This window comes from Cervus canadensis, chromosome 4 (genome assembly GCF_019320065.1).
Source record: "Cervus canadensis isolate Bull #8, Minnesota chromosome 4, ASM1932006v1, whole genome shotgun sequence".
NCBI classification, from domain to species: Eukaryota; Metazoa; Chordata; class Mammalia; order Artiodactyla; family Cervidae; genus Cervus; species Cervus canadensis.
Genome location: NC_057389.1, coordinates 33,498,472 through 33,518,350, shown reverse-complemented (window position 1 = coordinate 33,518,350; position 19,879 = coordinate 33,498,472).

Genomic DNA, 19,879 nt, shown 5'->3' with positions numbered 1-19,879 from the left:
GCAAGATAATAAGAAGATAATTTATGTAAAAGTGCATTGTAAAATGCAAAGGGTTACATTTTATTTTCTAAAATGACCCCATTGGCCTTTTTGTTAGAAACCTAATTTTAAGCAGTTGTATTATTTTTAATAAAAGCATTATCCACTGGGTTCTAAACCAAGTGAGGGAATGTTATAACTTTTATAAACTTTACAGGTCAGAATGGAATCTTATTATTTTTATTTTTTTTTGTTGTTGTTGTTGTTATCAAAAGAGAGAGAATAACTTTAGTTTTAGAAGTATTGAGTTTGGAATGAAAAGAGACCATTCAGGGAAGTTGAAAGAGGTAGAGCAAGATAAAACAAATAGGACCACACAAGGATTCTGAAGTTGGAGGTTTCATTTTGGAAAGTGTGTGTGTGTGTGTGTCAGCTGAAAAAAGACTGAGAGGGACAGAGAAAGGAAATGGTCCATGGTGATCACTTTTGTGAGAAGCCAGGTGGTAAAGGCCAAGCCAGGATTTGACTGATAGAATGCCATAATAACTAACCATGTTGTATCTGTGCTCAGTTCAGTTCAGTTCAGTTCAGTCACTCAGTCATGTCCGACTCTGCGACCCCACGGACTGCAGCAGGCCAAGCCTCCCTGTCCATCACCAACTCCTGGAGTTTACTCAAACTCATGTCCATTGAGTTGGTGATGCCATGTAACCATCTTATCCTCTGTTGTCCCCTTCTCCCATCCTCTATCTTTCCTAGCATGAGGGTCTTTTCAAATGAGTCAGTTCTTCCCATCAGGTGGTCAAAGTTTCAGCTTCAACATCAGTCCTTCCAGTGAATATTCAGGACTGATTTCCTTTAGGATGGACTGGTTTGATCTCCTTGCAGTCCAAGGGACTCTCAAGAGTCTTCTCCAGCACCACAGTTCAAAAGCATCAATTCTTCAGTGCTCAGCATTCTTTACAGTCCAACTCTTGCATCCATACATGACTACTAGAAAAACCATACCCTTGACTACACAGACCTTTGCTGGCAAATAATGTCTCTGCTTTTTCATATGCTGTCTAGGTTGGTCATAACTTTTCTTCCAAGGAGCAAGCGTCTTTTAATTCCGTGGCTACAGTAACCAACTGCAGTGATTTTGGAGCCCAAATAAATAAAGTCTGCCAATGTGTCCACTGTTTCCCCATCTATTTGCCATGAAGTGTTTGGACCGGATGCCATGATCTTAGTTTTCTGAATGTTGAGCTTTAAGCCAACTTTTTCACTCTCCTCTTTCACTTTCATCAAGAGGCTCTTTAGTTCTTCACTTTCTGCCATAAGGGTGGTGTCATCTGCATATCTGAGGTTATTGATACTTCTCCCCACAATCTTGATTCCAGCTTGTGCTTCATCCAGCCCAGCGTTTTTCATGATGTACTCTGCATATAAGTTAAACAAGCAGGGTGACAATATACAAAAATATCAGTGCTAGACATATTTTTAAACATTTTAACACCTCTGAAATTGGGATATACCATAGGATTGATAATAATGTCACCATTGTAATAGGGATTTTTTTTTCTTTTAGTGAAAGATAAAATGATAACAGGTCTCATGTTGATGGATTTTTAGATTTGGTTTAAAAACCCTTCCCTTAATAGTTAAGAAGTGTAGTTGGGAAGTTTTAAAGTGAAGTTGAAGTTGCTCAGTCTTGTCTGACTCTTTGTGACCCCATGGACTGTAGCCTACCAGGCTCCTCCGTCCATGGTTTTTTCCAGGCAAGAGTACTGGGGTGGGCTGCAAGATAATTAACCTTAAAATTCTAATATTCTCTGTGTTTAAAATGGGAATAATATACAATCAACTCATGGAGTTATGAAGGCCAAAGAAGATAGATTATGTAGAAATGCTCTGTGTAATGCAATGGATTACAAACAGGAAGAAATGCAATCATCCTTATTAGTCTTTGACTAGAGAGGGCTTGCTTTTTAGCTAGAGAGCACGGTGTGTTCAAATAAGGAAATATGGATTGATTGTTCTGGTTTTATGTTAAAGCATCTATCTACTACCTCTTATCATATAAAGCACAGCAGAATATAGGCAAAAAAGCAAAATGACACACAGAGGTTTTCTTCTAAATATATAGATGCATATTGAAATTTTAATGTTAACTTTTAAACATAACCCATTGATAACAGAATATGGTCATATCTGAGCATGATTAGTCATTTGAATGATTTGATTAGACCCTATTTTACAATTTAAAAAAAAAATTCTCAAAGTTAAACTTTTTTTCTTCTTCTTTTCCTATGTAGTCCTTCCTGGATATTTAACCATAGACTCTAATGGAAATTCCATTTTTTCCCACTTTCCTGCATTATCCAAGAAAGAAAGCTATCACTTCAAACATAGTCTTGTCTCCTGTCAAAATCTCATGCTGTCTGAAGATGTAGTGTAGGAGATAAAGAATCTGGCTCTACAGTTTCCAACATCAAAGTGGATTGAATGATTGTAGAACAAAAGGCAGAATTAAGAAACCTTACTAGGAGACAGCTTTAGCTTGTGACCTTAGGCAATCCACTTAATCTCTTTCCCTCTCTCCCTCTCTTAGACACCCAATCTGTAAAATAAGATTTATGATTTCTGCCAGCACCTGTGGTTAAAAAGCCACAAAGCATATATTTTTGTTGGTCAGAACACAATCCACATACACATTTGCATAAAGGATTATGATTTGTTTAAAATCAAATAATATGAAAGATAAATAAGTTGAATATTTATATATAAAACTGGGTTTTTCACAACAACAGCATTATGATGACTTGTAATCTGTCATGTTTCAAATAACACCCCTTGGACAGAGAAATGAGGAAGAAATAGAGGCAGAAAAAAGACCAAGTAAATGGATAAGAACTTTTCAAGCTGATAAATGCTTCCTTCTGGTGATTGAAGCATATGTGACTAAATACTAGAAATAGAGTAACCACTAAGTATATACCAGCTTAGGAAACTGTGAATGTATTTTTGGTTGGAGCTGTCACCAATATGGAATTGAGACGCATTGCCATTATAATAGGAGATGATTTTCTGTGTTATGTTTGTTTCATTTATCTTAAAATTTCTAAATATTTTCTGATCTCAAACCTGGCATTTTATAACTATGCCCACATTTGAAAGAAACTAGTTTTATATTTACTCCTTGCCATTTATAGGAAACTCCTAATAGACTTTCCTTTTGCTGGCCATTTCTCATTCTCATTGTTCATTTCTTACTGATGCCACTTCAGAGATTCCAGTTGTTGCTAATGGAAGATGAAGGTCATTCAGTTCCTTACTTATTGCCAGAAAATCTTTTTCTGCTACTTTCACTATGTAAAGATCTGTCATTAATGTCTTTATATTTCATAGAATATTGAGAAATGTCAAATAAAATATATGGGACAGGCTTTTAAAAGAAAACTCTATTTTCTTGATAGACATTTAAAAACATTGATCGTGGAGTTCCCTGAACAGAACTATCTTTGTCTAGCTTCTTCCTTGTCCAATTCTTCATGGATTTCTCATTGCCAGAAAGCCTCCCTAAAATATGAATTGCATTATGTCATTTTCTATCTCAAAAGTCTTTCCTTCCTGCTCATATCTACATAGAGTAGAGTCAAAATTTATTTCCTTTTCAAGAGCCTGCCCTTTCGTCAACCAAACACCTCCTTTCCAAGGGCATTTTCCTTGACTCCTTTGAAATGAAACCATAGTTTCAGCCCAACTTGTGTGATCAATAGAGAGTAGCCACTACTTTTGGAGCCCACAATCTGCACTTACTCCTTATATAACCCCTTGAATTAAGTATCTTCATTTGAAGACAAAGGAACTGAAGCTCAGATAAGACAAAGCAATTCATCCAAGTTTATATAACTCTTAATGCCACAGCTAAGAATTAAATCCAGAATTGATACTGAAATGTGTGTTTCTTTCTACCAGGCTAGGCGTAGTCAGAAGAATGCCAAGTGTCTTTTTCTTCATGCTTTGTGCACAGAAAAAGTTGTTTCCCTTTATCTCCAGAGCCCATCCAAATCTCACTCTGTATTTTGGTTCCAGTTATAGCCTTCTCCAGATAGCTGAAGATGGGCATCTTAGCCCTTGGGTCATTTTCTTATACTTTAACACATAACTGTCAACACTGACAAGGGAAAGCTAATCCAATCTTGTTATGTTTCTGGCTTTATTGCCTTTATGTTCTTTAATGAGATCACTCCTTTTTGACATCCTGCTATGTATTTCATCCTAGCTTTGACAGAAACACCCTAGTTTCTTTCTGTGGAAGTAACCCATATCTAACTCTTAACCTTGTGTGTTTATCTATAGTTAACTTCATCCTCTGGTTTAGGTGTAAAGAGGATGCTGAGATCTGTTCAATGTGAACATCCTTTTTCCCTAGACAGTGATTCATCCAGGGGTAGACCTGTGGCATTGTTAAAGCCAAAAAAACACAATGAGACTTCTATCTGTAGAGTGGAGTTCTCTCACATTTAATGGGACTATGACATTAGGAAAGATATGAGCCTGGACCCTTCCTGGGTCCCCTGCCTGAGATGGAAAATAATGTAGTGGAAGACAGAACTGAGATAGAGAAGAAAACACATCCTGAAAACCAAGTTTGAGCTCATGATTTAAGCCTCACTTGAAGGTAGACTGGATTTTTAGTTGCTTGAGCTAATAAATTCTGTTTTGTTTATACCAGTTTGTGCTGGGTTTCCTATCTGCTACAACTGAAGACATTACATACATGAATACCTAGTTTTCCTTGAATACATTTATACATACTATATATATTATAAATATATGTGTGTAAAATATGGAAACATGTGCATGTTCCCCTTCTTAGGTTCTGGATTTATTAAGGACAGAATTATATTTTATTTGTCTTTTTGATTTTTCTTATCATCTATTCAATGTCAGTTAGTAGGAACTCTATTCTTACTAAATTGAATAAAATTACAGAGCATTTGCAAACTGGAGGGATGGGATTATGTTTCTGGGCTCGCTTGTATTTGATATTGTATTAGAAATGGATCTTTGCCACCCAACACAAGAGTCTGATTTCCTTTTAGAGATTTGGTCCCTCTTAAAATAGCCTCAGGGTTCTTGGAGGATCCACATTTACAACAGCTGACTCACATGGGTTGGGTGGGACATTATTATCTATTTCATGAGTAGATGACATAACACAGGGCAACAGCCATAGCGTATTTGAGTTCATTCTCCATGGTGACTGGTTCAGAGATGGGCCGGTGAATGAAGCCTGTAAATTAGTTTTGTTGGGATTTCTTGAGCTAAGCCTCTGAATTTCTCTTTGTTTTATTTTATTTTTTTAAATGTTGGGTATATTGCAGTTTCAGTTGCATTTGTTGAATTCCAAAGGCTATAGCCCCAGGAGATGTTGTTTGTCTTCCTCTAATGCTTTTGAGGAAATGGCAGCCCACTCCAGTATTCTTGCCTGGAAAATCCCTTGGACTGCAGAGCCTGGTAGGCTACCATCCATGGGGTCGCAAAGAGTCGGACATGACTGAGCGACTTTGCAGTACTTTTGAACTGTGGTGTTGGAGAAGACTTTTGAGAGTCCCTTGGATTGCAAGGAGATCCAACCAGTCCATCCTAAAGGAGATCAGTCCTGGGTGTTCATTGGAAGGACAAATGTTGAAGCTGAAACCCGAATACTTTGGCCACCTGATGCAAAGAACTGGCTCATTTGAAAAGACCTTGATGCTGGGAAAGATTGGGGGCAGGCAGAGAAAGGGATGACAGAAGATGAGATAGTTGGATGGCACACCGACTCAATGGACATGAGTTTGGGTGGACTTCGGGAGTTGGTGATGGACAGGGAGGCCTGGCGTGCTGCAGTTCATGCGGTCGCAAAGAGTAGGACATGACTGAGCGACTGAACTGAACTGAACCATGAAGGGAGAGATTGTAAGGAAATGAAAGAAACAGGTGGAGGTAAGGAGGATTAGTGAGAGAAACTGAGACCTGACAATATTTTCTGAAGCCCTGAATAAAGCTTCACCTGAAGTCTCTCCAGCTGCTATGCTTTCAAAATACATGAGGCAACACACGTGATTGGTGTGTTTGTTTATTCTCCTTTATCAGGTTCTAATGTGTATTGTAATACTTTCAAGAGGGAAAACCCTGTTTAAAGTACATAGTTTAATATCACATTCAAACTAGCATTTCTTGATAAGTGACTGCTTTTTCTGAAATGAACTTGAAGTAAGAAACCTAGAACTTTAATCCTTTCATACTGTTGAGCTGTTAAAAGTTAAGAAACAGAACCTTCATCTCAAAATGAAAATTTATATGTAAAAATTTTATAAAACAAAATATAATTTTTTAGTTTTGATAAGCACTTTTAAGTTTTGAAATTTTTGATAAGCACTAAAAAGACTAGGAGTTTTCAAGGTCTAAGTAGACCTTGAAAAATGGAGCAATATCTTAAGTGCTTCTCTGGCCCTTGCCAAACCAGCTACATATTTTTTCCAGTTATACTTAACATATAGCACCATGTAAGTTTAAGATATACAGTATAATGATTAGACTTATATGTATCATGAAACGATGATCATAGTAAGTTTAGTGAATATCTTTCATCTCAGCTACATATATTTTTACTACTATGGTTAGTTTTATCTATTATCTGACCAGAGTCTACTATTATATCTGAAAACTCAGATTAATGTGTAAAGTTAATGACAACTTTTTCTAATTATTTTGGACTGATGTTCCATAGAAGAAGCGTTGAGAGAGTCAAGAATTCTCATAAAGATCACAAGTGGACATTTATTGAAACTGATTTCATACTAGCTCATAAACTCTTTCTTGCTTATTTACGTATCTTAAAAACAAATAGAAATATAAAATTACCCATCTCTAAGATTTATAAGTAGTTTATAGTCATATATCTATTTATCTGCATGCATGTAGGTACATCTCATTTAATTCTATAACAACTCTAAGGAGTGGCTATTCTTATTAGACCTATAATATAGAGGTGTAAATAAGGCACAGAAAATTTAAGTAACAAGTAAAATATTAAAATCATGAGCTAATATGTAATTTGAATCCAATCAGCCTGGCTGTTGTTCTTTCTTAAGACCCCCACTATCCTGTTTGTACCATTTATACGAAATGAATGACTAATTTTATTTTCTTAAAAATTAGTGTAGTGATTATTTCTGTAGAATCAGCCTCTGTCTTTGCACCAGGATGCATAATTCCACACACTCTAAAAGGCATGCCTTTTTAGGCTTCCTCCCCAAATTTAATGCTACATGAAGATAGCAACTTAGTCATGCATACTTTTGTATGCCACATTGTGCTAAGTACGTAGTAGCAGGTATCCAACAAGTATTAAGAATTTAATTGAGAATTTTATTATTTCTTTGGGTGTTTTCAGTATTATTCTGTTTTTTATTTTGCTAATGACATAACAAAGTTCCATTTGATTTAGAGACAGGGAAGCTGAAGGACACTTCAAGATCAAAAGTAGTTTGGGGAAATAACGTGCTCCTGGTAACAATCAAAATTTCAAGTCAACATACCCTTTGCAAGCTCTGTCTTGTTAAAATACAAGGAAACCTCTTCAGTCAAAAAAGTTCCAAGGTGCTTAACAGATTCTGGGACTCCCTTGGAAGATATTGCATGATTACTTGGCTGACATTAAAGGCTTTGGTGCGTCTGTGGGTTAAGGAACACACACGCATGCACACACACAACACACACAAGCACTATTGTTAAATGTCTTCTCTGTGCCCCCAGGATATTCACAGAAGCATGGAACCAAAACACCGTCACCCCACATCTCCTAATCAATGCAAGCAATTCAGTGTCTCTGATGTTGACAAATTATCTCTGGCAAATAGCCCTTGTCAGCAACATTACCTTCAAACAGGATAGACGTCACAGACTTCTTGAGTTTTCTTTAGAAATTTGACCTAGAGCCCACAGTGCAAACTGACAGTCTTTTCTAACAGTTTCTAACTATACAACAGTTTGGGACTTAATGTTATAATTGCACTCTAAGCCTACGTTTGTTTCTGATATGATCTTCTGGAAGGTTGAAATCTTCATCTTACAGGTGTTTGTATATTTATCCCAAAGCAAAATCATTAACTTGGCATCATAATTTTATGACTTAGAACATAAATCTACAAAAGCCAGAAAACTTGACATCACTGCTTCCAGAGCAATTATTACTTCACCCCTTGCACTTAAATAGCTTTTATTTGATTAGATATAGTCTGAGCTGATTTTTCATCAATATTTACATAAAATAAATTTCTTCAAATGGAAAAATGTGGCTGTTTTTTAATTGGCATTTATAAGTATTTGCTAAAACCTAGTTGGCCAGGAATTTATAAAGCCATGTGTTTGATGAGGAAGGTTTAAGAAGACTTTAAAGTTGTAAATTCAGTCTCTGGTAAAGAAGGGTGAAGTGGAAGAAAATGTGAGACTAAGTGCTTATAATTTTGCAGGAAATAAAAAGTCCATATCTTTTTCAGTCCTGATGAAATAGCTAACCCATTTATCAGTGTTCTTCAAATTGATGTAGACATAAAAGTTGAGGAAATTGTAAAAATTAAGAATATCTGATTATACTTCCAGAGATTCTGATTCATTTGATCTATAATGTGGTCATTAATTTGCATTTTTACAAGTGCTTCAGTGATTATGATAAAAGTAGGTTAAGTAAGACTTCCATGAGTCTATTCTAGTAGGTACTAGTGTAATTACTCTTGTTGCCAAAATTTATATTTAGTGTATGTGAGGGCTTCCCAGGTGGCACAGTGGTAAATAATTTTCAACTGCTAATGCAGGATGTGAGATGTGAGTTCGATCCCTTGTTTGGGAAGATACCCTGGAGTAGAAAATGGCAACCCACTCCAGAGTTCTTGTCTGGGAAATATCATGGACAGAGGAGTCTGGCAGGCTCCAGTCCATGGTGTCACAGAGTCACACATGACCAGCAACTGAGCACACACAAACATGTGACCACAGTCTAAAAATGTATGTGTTTACAAATGTTGTCTTTATAAACATATATACTGACATATACATGTATATGTGCTGGCTAAGTCATTTCAGTCATGTCCAACTTTTTGTGACCCTATGGACTGAAGCCTGCTAGGCGCCTAAGTACTCCTAAGCCTACAGAATTAAAATTTCATTTCTCATTTTAATAATGGAGCTTGTGTGCAGAGCTATACTTTTTTATTCATTTTCTAGGAGGGACTAAGAAAAGTCCTGGTGAAATAATTCAGAAATAAGTATCACCTCTTGACTTTCTGTGTTTTAAAAACAGATAATATTGTTGTTGTCGTTCTATTGCTGTCATTTCTGACTCTTCGACCCCATGGACTGCAGTATGCTAGGCTCCTCTGTCTTTCCTTATCTCCCCAGGTTTGCTCAAATTCATGTCCGTGGTGAGGCTGGTGATGCCATCTAATCATCTTATCCTCTGCCACCCCCTTCTCCTTTTGCTTTTAATCTTTCTCAGCACCAGAGTGTTTTCCAATAAGTTGACTCTTTGCCTCAAGTGGCCAAAATAATTGGAGCCTCAGCTTCAGCTGAATATTCAGGGTTGATATCCTTTAGGATTGAATGGCTTGATCTTCTTGCAGCCCAAGTGACTCTCAAGAGTCCTCTCCAACACCACAGTTCAAAAGCATCAATTCTTTGACACTCAGCTTTCTTTCTGATCCACCTATTACATCCATACCTGACTTCAGGAAAAAACTGTAGCTTTGACTAAATGGATCTTAGTAGGCAAAGTAATGTCTCTGCTTTTTAATATATTCTCTATGTTGGTCATAGCTTTTCTTTCAAAGAGCAAGCATCTTTTAATTTCATGGCTGCAGTCACAATCCGCAGTGATTTTGGAGCCCAAGAAAATAAAGTCTGTCACTGTTTCCATTGTTTCCCCATCTATTTGCCATGAAGTGATGGGACTGTTTGCCATGATCTTAGTTTTGTGAATGCTGAGTTTCAAGCCAACTTTGTCACTCTCCTCTTTCACTTTCACCAAGAGGCTCTTCAGTTCCTCTTTGCTTTCTGCCATAGGGTGGTGTTATCTGTGTATCTGAGGTTATTGATATTTCTGCCTACAATCTTGATTCCAGTTTGTGCTTCATCCAGCCTAGCATTTCACGTGATGTAGTCTGCATATAAATTAAATAAACAGGGTGACAATATACAGCCCTGACGTACTCCTTTCCCAATTTGAAACGTCTGTTGTTCCATGTCCAATTCTAACTGTTGCTTCTTGACCTGCATACAGATTTCTCAGGAGGCAGGTAACATGGTCTAGTATTCCCATCTATTTAACAATTTTCCACAATGTGTTGTGATCCACACAGTCAAAGGTTTTGGCATAGTCAATAAAGTAGAAGTAGATGTTTTTCTGGAACTCTCTTGCTTTTTCTATGATCCAATAGATGTTGGCAATTTGATCTCTGGTTTCTCTGCCTTTTCTAAATCCAGATTGAACATCTGAAGTTCACGGTTCACATACTGTGGTTATCCAGGTTATTAAGACCTTTTTTGTATAGTTCCTCTATGTATTCTTGCCACCTCTTTTTAATTTTTCCTGCTTCTGTTAGGTCTTTACCATTTCATGTAGAAGAAATTAATTGCATGGATTCTCTTTTGAGAGAAAATATCCAATTCTCATAACTCTCATGAGCACAATAAAGTTTTTAATCAGGTAGATCTGTGATTGTCTTATCCAGAAAAGCCTGGGATTTTTCAGAGAAATGTAAGTGCTCCAGAATAAGACTTGTACATTTTTGTTGTTGTTGTTAAAGAATGCAGATGTAGAACTGCACTAGTTATCAGCAAAGGTTTACAGTTTTTGAAAATGGAATTGTACTCTCTTTGGGCATTATACGTATTGAACAAGAAAATAAAGGCTAAAGTGGATAATATTCTTTTGGAAATGCTACATACTTTCTATAAGACATTATGGTTTAGGAGATAGGTGTTAAGAGTAATATTTTGCATAAGTATTCCACAATATTGAATATATATTTCTCTGTAATTAGAGCTCTGATTATCTCAGAAAGATTGACTTTAAGATAATAATTAGAAATGTATTTCTCAAAATTGCCAGAACACATATCCAGTCCCTTGATTATAAAAAAAAAAAAGAAACACTTCCTCTCACACACACCCACAATCAACCCCCCAATACCTGCTTGAAAGAAAGAACAAGATATTTTCAGATAAAATCTTAATATAAATATGTGACTTTTATAGCTTTGTTTGAAGTAAATGTGAATTTGTAAAAATTATTTTTATGTCTGTGCAAACAGCTACTAAATATAACTTTAGGAGAGGTAAACTATTAGAAACCAAATTATTATAGGCAAAATTATTTGAATTTTTTATTTTTTTAATCTAAGTTGAAAAGGAAAAAAAAGGGGGGGTGGGAAGGAAAGGAGCAGTGTGGTCCGTCCTCACTGCTTCACGTGTGACGTGTTGGGGCTCATGCTAACACTTGAATACATTTGCAAGTCCAGTTTCTTCTAGTGAAAGAAACATTTGGACAGTTTTAGGTTTTCATCCCTGTGTGTACCTTGAATGCTTTTCTCTTGAGGCAGAAAATGAGCAGATCCAGGGTGAAGTGTCTAAATTAGACCAATTGTAATTTCCTTCAAACTAAATGGATGTTAATGATTCAGTAGCTAAAATGTAGACTGTTGTGAGAAAATAAAGATGCGCTGTAAAATGCTTTGTGCCTTTGGGCAATGCAGGATTTTTCCTTGTGTTTTTAAGCTAATCCCCATGGAGAAGGGGAATTAGAAAGTGCATTTGCTATATAATGAAATGTGAAGGTTGCTCTGATTTTCTTATTTATAAATCCATCTTTCTGAAATGAAAATAAGTTAATTTTAGAGTAAAACTACCCATTCCAAGAATTAAGAACATCCTCAAATATTTCTTTATGATTTAATTCCTTCACTTTATATATGCTATTATTTCTTATATTTACACTATCATCCTTATATAATATTACATTCTAAAATCACCCCAATTTCTACCACATAGAGCTCAATAATTTGAGTGTTTTCCACTTATCAGGGCATTGAACCTTTCAATTATCCTACTAAGTAGTTACTAAAGTAAATTTGCCACTAGTTGGTAGATGGTACCAAATAAGATACGGGATGGTCAAGAACTGTTCAGTCATGAATTTGGCATTTTAAAATGTGTCTTTTAATTATGACCAATGGCTTCTGTGTGATCAGATGGGAATCTAATTCTGTTTTTGAAAGTGAGAAGCTGCTGGATGTAACATATTACTTTCATTTATAAGATGACCATGGGTAGAAAAAACAATGGTGTATCTAAAGAGTTACGTATGATTTTTAATAGTATTTAATCAAATTATCCCCTGATCTGGTGAATAGGTGGAGAAAACTGAGAAGGCAGATGAAGAGGAGGGAAGAGAAAAGAAAAAATTAAAATATTGGCTAAAGAATGATTCTTGAATACTCCATACACCTCATTCAGTTCCTACAGGGTTGCTTTAGCAGTATTTTAAACAATACTAGGATGTATTTTGCTATTATGCCAAACTAGATTATATATATATCCTGAGTATGAGTGAACTTTGAGAATTTGAGCCCCATGTCTGTAAATGACTGCTTAACAAAATGTAATGAGATAATCCTGTCTTATAGGAAATCTGAACTTTTTTTGGGCAGTGTACAAAATGTCAGTCCATTAGAAAATGTAAAGAGAGATAAAGAATGCAAGTGGGTTTTTTCTGTACATATTAGTATGGGCTAACAATAATATTAATAACCATTTTTAAAGGAGCAGTTACCTAGAGCTTAAAAGGGACCATTGAAATACTGCACTCACTGAGGGTCCCATGGTAGTCACGAAATGGTTTCAGTCCTCAAATATAGCCAAATTGTCAGCATGTCTGTTTACACGATATAACCTGACATACTTTCTACTGGGATGAGGGGTGAAAAGAGCTGGAGACCACGTCGACTGAACCTCATCATGCTTTGCCAAAAGAAAACTGTTCAACCTCAGAGACACAAAGGCTCTTTTGACTTAATTCCAAATCAGCTAAGCTCTTTGGCATAAAATGAACCTTTTCCCAGGCATTCTGTAACAACAGTCATTTCCCAGGTTTGTTGTAATCATAATTCTCCACGAGACCTCAGTAAGCTTAAAAAGTATTTAAATCTTTCCTAGAGGAATAGGTTTTTCTTTATATTCATTCTTGGGAGAGTGTACCTGCACTTTTTGTAGAGGGTTTTTGCATTTGAAAGTAGTAAAGAGAAGCCTGTTTCCTTTTCTTCTTCTTTTTTTTTTTTTTTTAAATTCATAATACATCTTTCTTCCCATAATTTAAAGGATGCAATTGCTTTATTTCCAAAGCTACTCTTTAAACAAGTCCAAATCATGGAATTCTAGAATTTTAAGCATCTTTTATATATCCGGGAAATATGCAGATAAGGGGATTGGTGGGCTTGTGTTACTACAGAAGTGAAATAAAGTCACCAGCCATGAAAACACAGGATAAAATGAACAACAGAGGGAAGCAGTGGCAGGATGACGAAGAGAAGTCGAAGGAGATTGTGATTATTTACTCTGGCAGAGAGGCCAGAGCCGCGAGTAATGGGATGGAATGCTGAAATGTGAGGGGAAGAGAGAATCTTGATAGAATGTGGGTAAAAAAAAATGTTCTGACAGAGAGAATTGGATTCAGAAGTACTGTCCTAAGGGAAATGGTGGAAAATCCATTACTCAGTACACGTGTAATAGGGCAGGACCAAGCTCTGGAGACTGTCGTAGGTAGTGAGTCTGTATCGGCTCCCCAGGGAAAAGTGGAGAAGCTTTTGGTGCGATCTGATTTCTGTCACTATTTTTGACCTGTTCCAAGTAACTTGACCATTTTTTAAATTTATGTACATGGGAAACTTGAAATTCAGGGAGCTTCTGATAAAAGAAAGATGGAGGAGGTACAATATGCAGTGCATTTACCATGATTGATGAGTCCAGATACAATTATCAGGAGGATGGGGGGTAGGACACAGTCATGGTCTGATTCCCAGTGAATCAGGCAGTGCCTTGACCCTCAAGGATTGTATCCAGCCATCTCTGATGGGGTTGTCCCTCTCTGCTGGAAGGGAATCATTTCTGAAACAAACTCTGACTTTTTCATTTGGCTGACATTTCCCTGATAGAAGGAGAGCTTATCATAAATTATAGGAAATAAAGGCAGAGAACCAATTTTCTCTTTACCTCTATTCCCCATGGACTGATAGGACTAATGTTTCTCTTGAATAATTTCATATATTATGGTAGAATCAAATATTTGTTTTATTAAATGTAACCTGAAGCCCCATTCTTTTTTAACTTGGAGAATAATCACTTTACAATATTGTATTGGTTTCTGCCATACAACAATGCGAATCAGCCATAAATATACATGTATACTTATGAAACACCATTCTGATTTACCTACTCTAGCTGCATAGTTCAACAGAGCATGACTAAAAACATCCAATCAGATTCAAGAACAAGGTAAGAGGCCTGAAGAGGTAAGAATACCTCTTGTTGCTGTGTGACACTCAGGATCTGTCTTAATTTCTCTGAACTAGCTTTGTGAATATTTAAATCTGTTAGTGCCTAAGAGGATATCTAAAAATACTGTGTAAATAAATATCTGACATCATGATTAATATTTAGAAAGAACTCGGTAACTGACATTTCCAACTTTAGAAACTTGCTCTCGCTGGTATACTAAGGACTTTATTTGAATTCATATTGTAAACTATATCTTATAGGTAGTTCTCTCTCTGATATCCAGTTTTATTCACCTGAAAATCAAGGGTTAGGAAGAAAGAATCTGTGACATCAGTATATTCCAAGTTGTTATAAGATCATAATCCTACATTTTGGATGGCAATGTGGATTAATATAATAAATTTGGAGGATAATTTGTCAATTATCAAATTTTTAAGTGCACATATTGTAAGTGCTAAAAATACTGTTTAACCATGATTGACTTTTCGAAGGGACAACTGTACTAGAAATGTGCCCAATATACTAGAAATAGTACTAAAGAATCTACCTGCAATGCAGGAGACCTGGGTTCAGTCCCTGGCTTGGGAAGATAGTCTAGAGAAGGGAATGGCTACCCACTTCAGTATTCTTGCCTGGAGAATCCCATGGACAGAGGAGCCTGGCAGGCTATCGTCCATGGGATCACAAAGAGTTGGACATGACTGAGCACACACACACATATGTTTTTACAGCCTAAAAATGCCTGTGTTACAAATACTGTCTTTATATGCATATAAACATACAAATATACCCATACAAGTCCATGGGGTTGCAAAGAGCCAGACACGACTGAGCAACTAACACTTTCACAACAACATACTAGAAATAAACAAGCAGGGAATGAATGGCATATTTCCTAAAGCTGGGCTTCCCTCGTAGCTCAATCGGTAAAGAGTGTGCCTGCAATGCAGGAGACCTGGGTTTTATCCCTGGGTTGGGAAGATCCCCTGGAGAAGGAAATGACAACCCACTCCAGTATTCTTGCCTGGAGAATCCCATGGACAGAGGAGCCTGGAAGGCTACAGTCTATGGGGTCACAAGAGTCGGACACGACTGAGCGACTAAGCCCACACCTAAAGCTAGTTGACTATGGAGCCCTTTTTTGGCAAAATATTTCCTGTAACAACTATTCAATGAAACATATTTTGGGCAAAGCTGATCTGAGGAGTAAGCAAAATTTATGCATAAGTATAGAACTCACGCTTATGAATTAGCTTCTACGTTCCAGGTTCCCTGATAGGTGGAAGAAGGCATTACAGTGGCTCTCAGTGAGAATATGAAGGTGCACATTGCTATATTTAAAATGGATAACCAACAAGGACTGTAAGCACAGGAAATGCTTTTCAAAGTGCTGTGGCAGCCTGGATAGGAGGAGAGTTTGGGAGAGAATGGATATCTGTATATGTGCGGCTGAATCCCTTTGTTGTCCACCTGAAGCCATCACAACATTGTTAATCAGCTATACTCCACTACAGAATAAAAAGTTTAATTTAAAAAAGAATATGATGAATAATTGAATGAATGATCATGCCTCATTTGATCTTCATAACCTTGTGAAGTAGGTATTACTGTCCTGTTTGTTTGTTTTTTTTAAGTGAGGCTTCCAGAGGTTTAGTCTTTATTCCAAAATTCCTCAGGTCTAAGTGGTAGATCCAGACTTCAGTCCCTAGTCTGCTTCCATCTCTCCTCTATTCTTTTCTCATTATACGGTACTGGAGGTCCGATCGAGGCAGTGGGAGGCAGGGAGATAAAAAGATTCTATAATCCTAAGAAACTGTCTAAGAATAGTTAAGACAGGAATTTATTTAAAATGGTGAGCATAGAGTTAGTCTTCAGTCTTTGGTATACTTTGGAGGAACGTTGCACCTTAATTTTTTTTTTAATGAATGGGGAAAAATTGCATCCCACAACCATAGATAAGCACATCAAGGTGATCATTTTAAGAGGTTATGAAAGCTGGAAAAATCTATGTAGAAAAGAGTAAAAGTTCTAAACTCATTAAATGGATAACACAAGACTAGCAGCCATTCATCCAATGCCCACTCCACCCCAGACAGATACTTTGTGTAATACCAGACAACTCACTTGCTAATAAATAGTTGTACCTCTTCTTTAGAGCTAAGTTTAACTGAGACCCAGAGAAGCTGAACAACTCTCCCAAAGTTCCTCGGTAAGTAAACCGAGGTGAAGTCAGTTCCAATGAGTTCCAAATTCCCTATGTATTTTATGATAGTGTGTTGTTATACATGGGGGAGAAGACCTTTCAAAGTGAAAGACAAGGAGTGCCACTGTGATGTTATTACAAAAAAAAGAAAACTTCTGTGTTCTCATGGTCATGGAATTTAAAGGACACCTGAGTTTTCAGTGCCTGTGGGGAAGGTGTACATGTATGCGTGTGAGAAAGAGAGGAGGAGAGGGCAAGGAAGGAGAGAATAAAGGGGAGAAGGGAGACAGAAGGGGAGGAGAGGATTCCATTTATAAGAGTATATTTATCATACATTGTTAATATTAGTTTTGAAGGGAGATGGCCAATGACCCACTCTGTGAAGAGCAGTAAATTAATAGTAGTGGATTTTGAAAGCTGGGATTACTCTTTTGTGATTGTGGGTATTTCATTCAGAAGTGCATCATGCATCTCAGCTCCCACATTTTAAATTAAATTTCCTTATTACTTTTTAAGTAGCTTGTCATGGATTATTGAGTATTTACTGTATGTTTATACTGTAATTCTCTGAAATGACATATAGTAATTGCTTTAGCTACTGCATCTGATGTCTAATTACTGTAAATGCATGTAAAGAAGTAATTAAATGGAAAAAGATAAACTTTTTTTCCAAAACTTCATATTACAGATTAAGCAGAGGATGTTTAGCTCTTTCTCTGATTTTTGGCAAAAACAAATAAACTCACGTGCAAGCAGAACAATTAGCAAGCTGCCAGGGATAAATTGATTTGATGTGACTTGCTCATCTGTTCCACTGGAGGTGCAGAAGTACCCTGAACCCCAGCACGAGCTGTGAACTCATGCTGTGCCCCTGTACCCTAAAGACAAGCCAAGGCTTTCCCTGTTCAAACATGTTCCTCTTCTAACCTTGCGATTATATTGCAGAATACAATGGGACACCTCAAGACATTTTGTGTAAAATATGCCTCTACAAAATTCTGATCCAGTTGTGCAGGAAAAAAAAAGTCAATTAAAAACCATTACAAGTGCCATACCCCCAAATTTTAACAAATACTTAGTTCAGTTTTGCAGCATCTGTTATTTTTAAGTGATTTGCAAATGAGCAGCCTCTTGGTGTTCTGGACGATGTAAACCACTCAGAGCGCAGAAATTAGTTGCATGGAGCTGGAGTAGGAGTAGGAGGGATGAGGTATGTTTTATACCATCAGACACAGCAGCGCTATACTGGTTAGGCAATGTCAAAAGTTGTCAAGTGGCCTTTTTCCACAGGAAAAAAGAATCGCAGCAGGATGGACTTAAAGCAAGATCCAAAATTAAAGACTGCATTATTCCTCTCATCCTTCCAAGGGCAGGTGAACACAGAGGGATATTTTCAACCACTGAGATATTAATAAAGGCAGACACAAAGAGCCTATTGCAATCTTGCTGCTATAAAGTTTAAGTTGATCCAGTCTTTCTTCTGACCTTTTGAATTGCCAATTGGAAAAACACACACAAATGGCCCTCAGCTGTGAAGCAGCTCAGTGAGCATTCTAGACAACCTGTGGTCATCCCCTTGAGCAAGGAGTTTGAAAAGCGACAAGATCTGTACCCTGCCTCTCAGAGGACACAACTTTCTGCTCTGTGGCTTGGTCTGGAAGTGTGTTCCATCCTGCCCTCAGGTCTAAATCAGACTCCATTATTTATCCCCTTTTGGGGAGCCATAGAAATACTCTGTTACTGCCCTCAAGCTGCCAAATCTGATACTGCAAGCAGCCAACAGTATGAATTTATCAATTGATTTCATTAATGTGAACAAAGTTGGCTTTTTGCCTCCATTACAGCTGGGTGAAATTAATATTAAGTCATCAGGAGAAGGTATCTTTTGGTTCCAGTAAAGAATACAAATGGGGAAGAGGAATCCTTGGGATTCTGTAGCAATGCTTGGCAGATTTTTAGATTTATAATCCTTCCTGCTTTTGCAGATATTCAATATATGAATTTTAATAAGAGCCAGAACCCAGCTGGAAAAGACCTTGAGGCTGGGAAAGATTGAGGACAGGAGGAAAAGAGGGAGGCAGAGGTTAAGATGGTTGGATAGCATTACTGACTCAGAGAGCATGAATTTGAGCAAACTCTGGGAGACAGTGAAGGACAGGGAAGCCTGGCGTGCTCCGGTCCGTGGGATCACAAAGAGCTGGACATGACTTAGTGACTGGACAGCAGCAACAGCGGCACCCAATTGTTCAAGTTTCCCTTCACCAACCCTGCTCTTCTGTTCTCTGAAGTAACCCTTTGAGCACGTTTTTGGAGAATATCATTTTTAAAACATTGCACTTTTATTAATATATTCTTTCACTTATTTGTCAGTATGTTCGTTCATTTGTTCAGTCAAGTATCTTTTTTTCACAATTTTATTGAGAAATAGTTGGCACACATTATTGCACAAGTTAAAAGGCATACATCATGATGGTTCAGTTGTGCCAGCACAGTGCTAGGAAGCTAATTATATTTTCTTTAAGGCTTACTTTCCTCAAAGACATTTGATCCAGAAAGCCATCTGTGAAAGGACTTTCTAGGTAAACTAGCTGCCTAGACTTGTTCTTGTATTCCTTTTCTGCTTGTTATAAAATGAAGTTAATGAAATTTAACATGTAGGTTCAAGGTTAAAAGGGACATGTGAACATTAGGGTAGTCAACATTCTAGCTCATTTTTATCTATATTTTGTCAGATAACTGTTATATACCTTGAATTTCTTAAAACTATGTGAATGGAATTTGATACATGCATCTTCATGGCAGGAAAAACACCATTAGATAAATACTAATAGTTGCTGATATTTATGTCAAGATCTCTGGTACTTCTCTTGACATGCATATATTAATAATGTGTGTGTGTATGTTCAGTCACTCAGTTGTGTCCAACTCTTTGTAACCCCATGGACTGTAGCCTGCTAGGCTCTTCTGTCCATGGAATTTTCCAGGCAAGAGTAGTAAAGTGGGTTGCTATTTCCTACTCCATGGGATCTTCCTGACCCAGGGATCAAACCCAAGTCTCTTGTGTCTCCTGCATTGGCAGGAGGATTCTTTACCACTGTGCCACCTGGGAAGCCCATA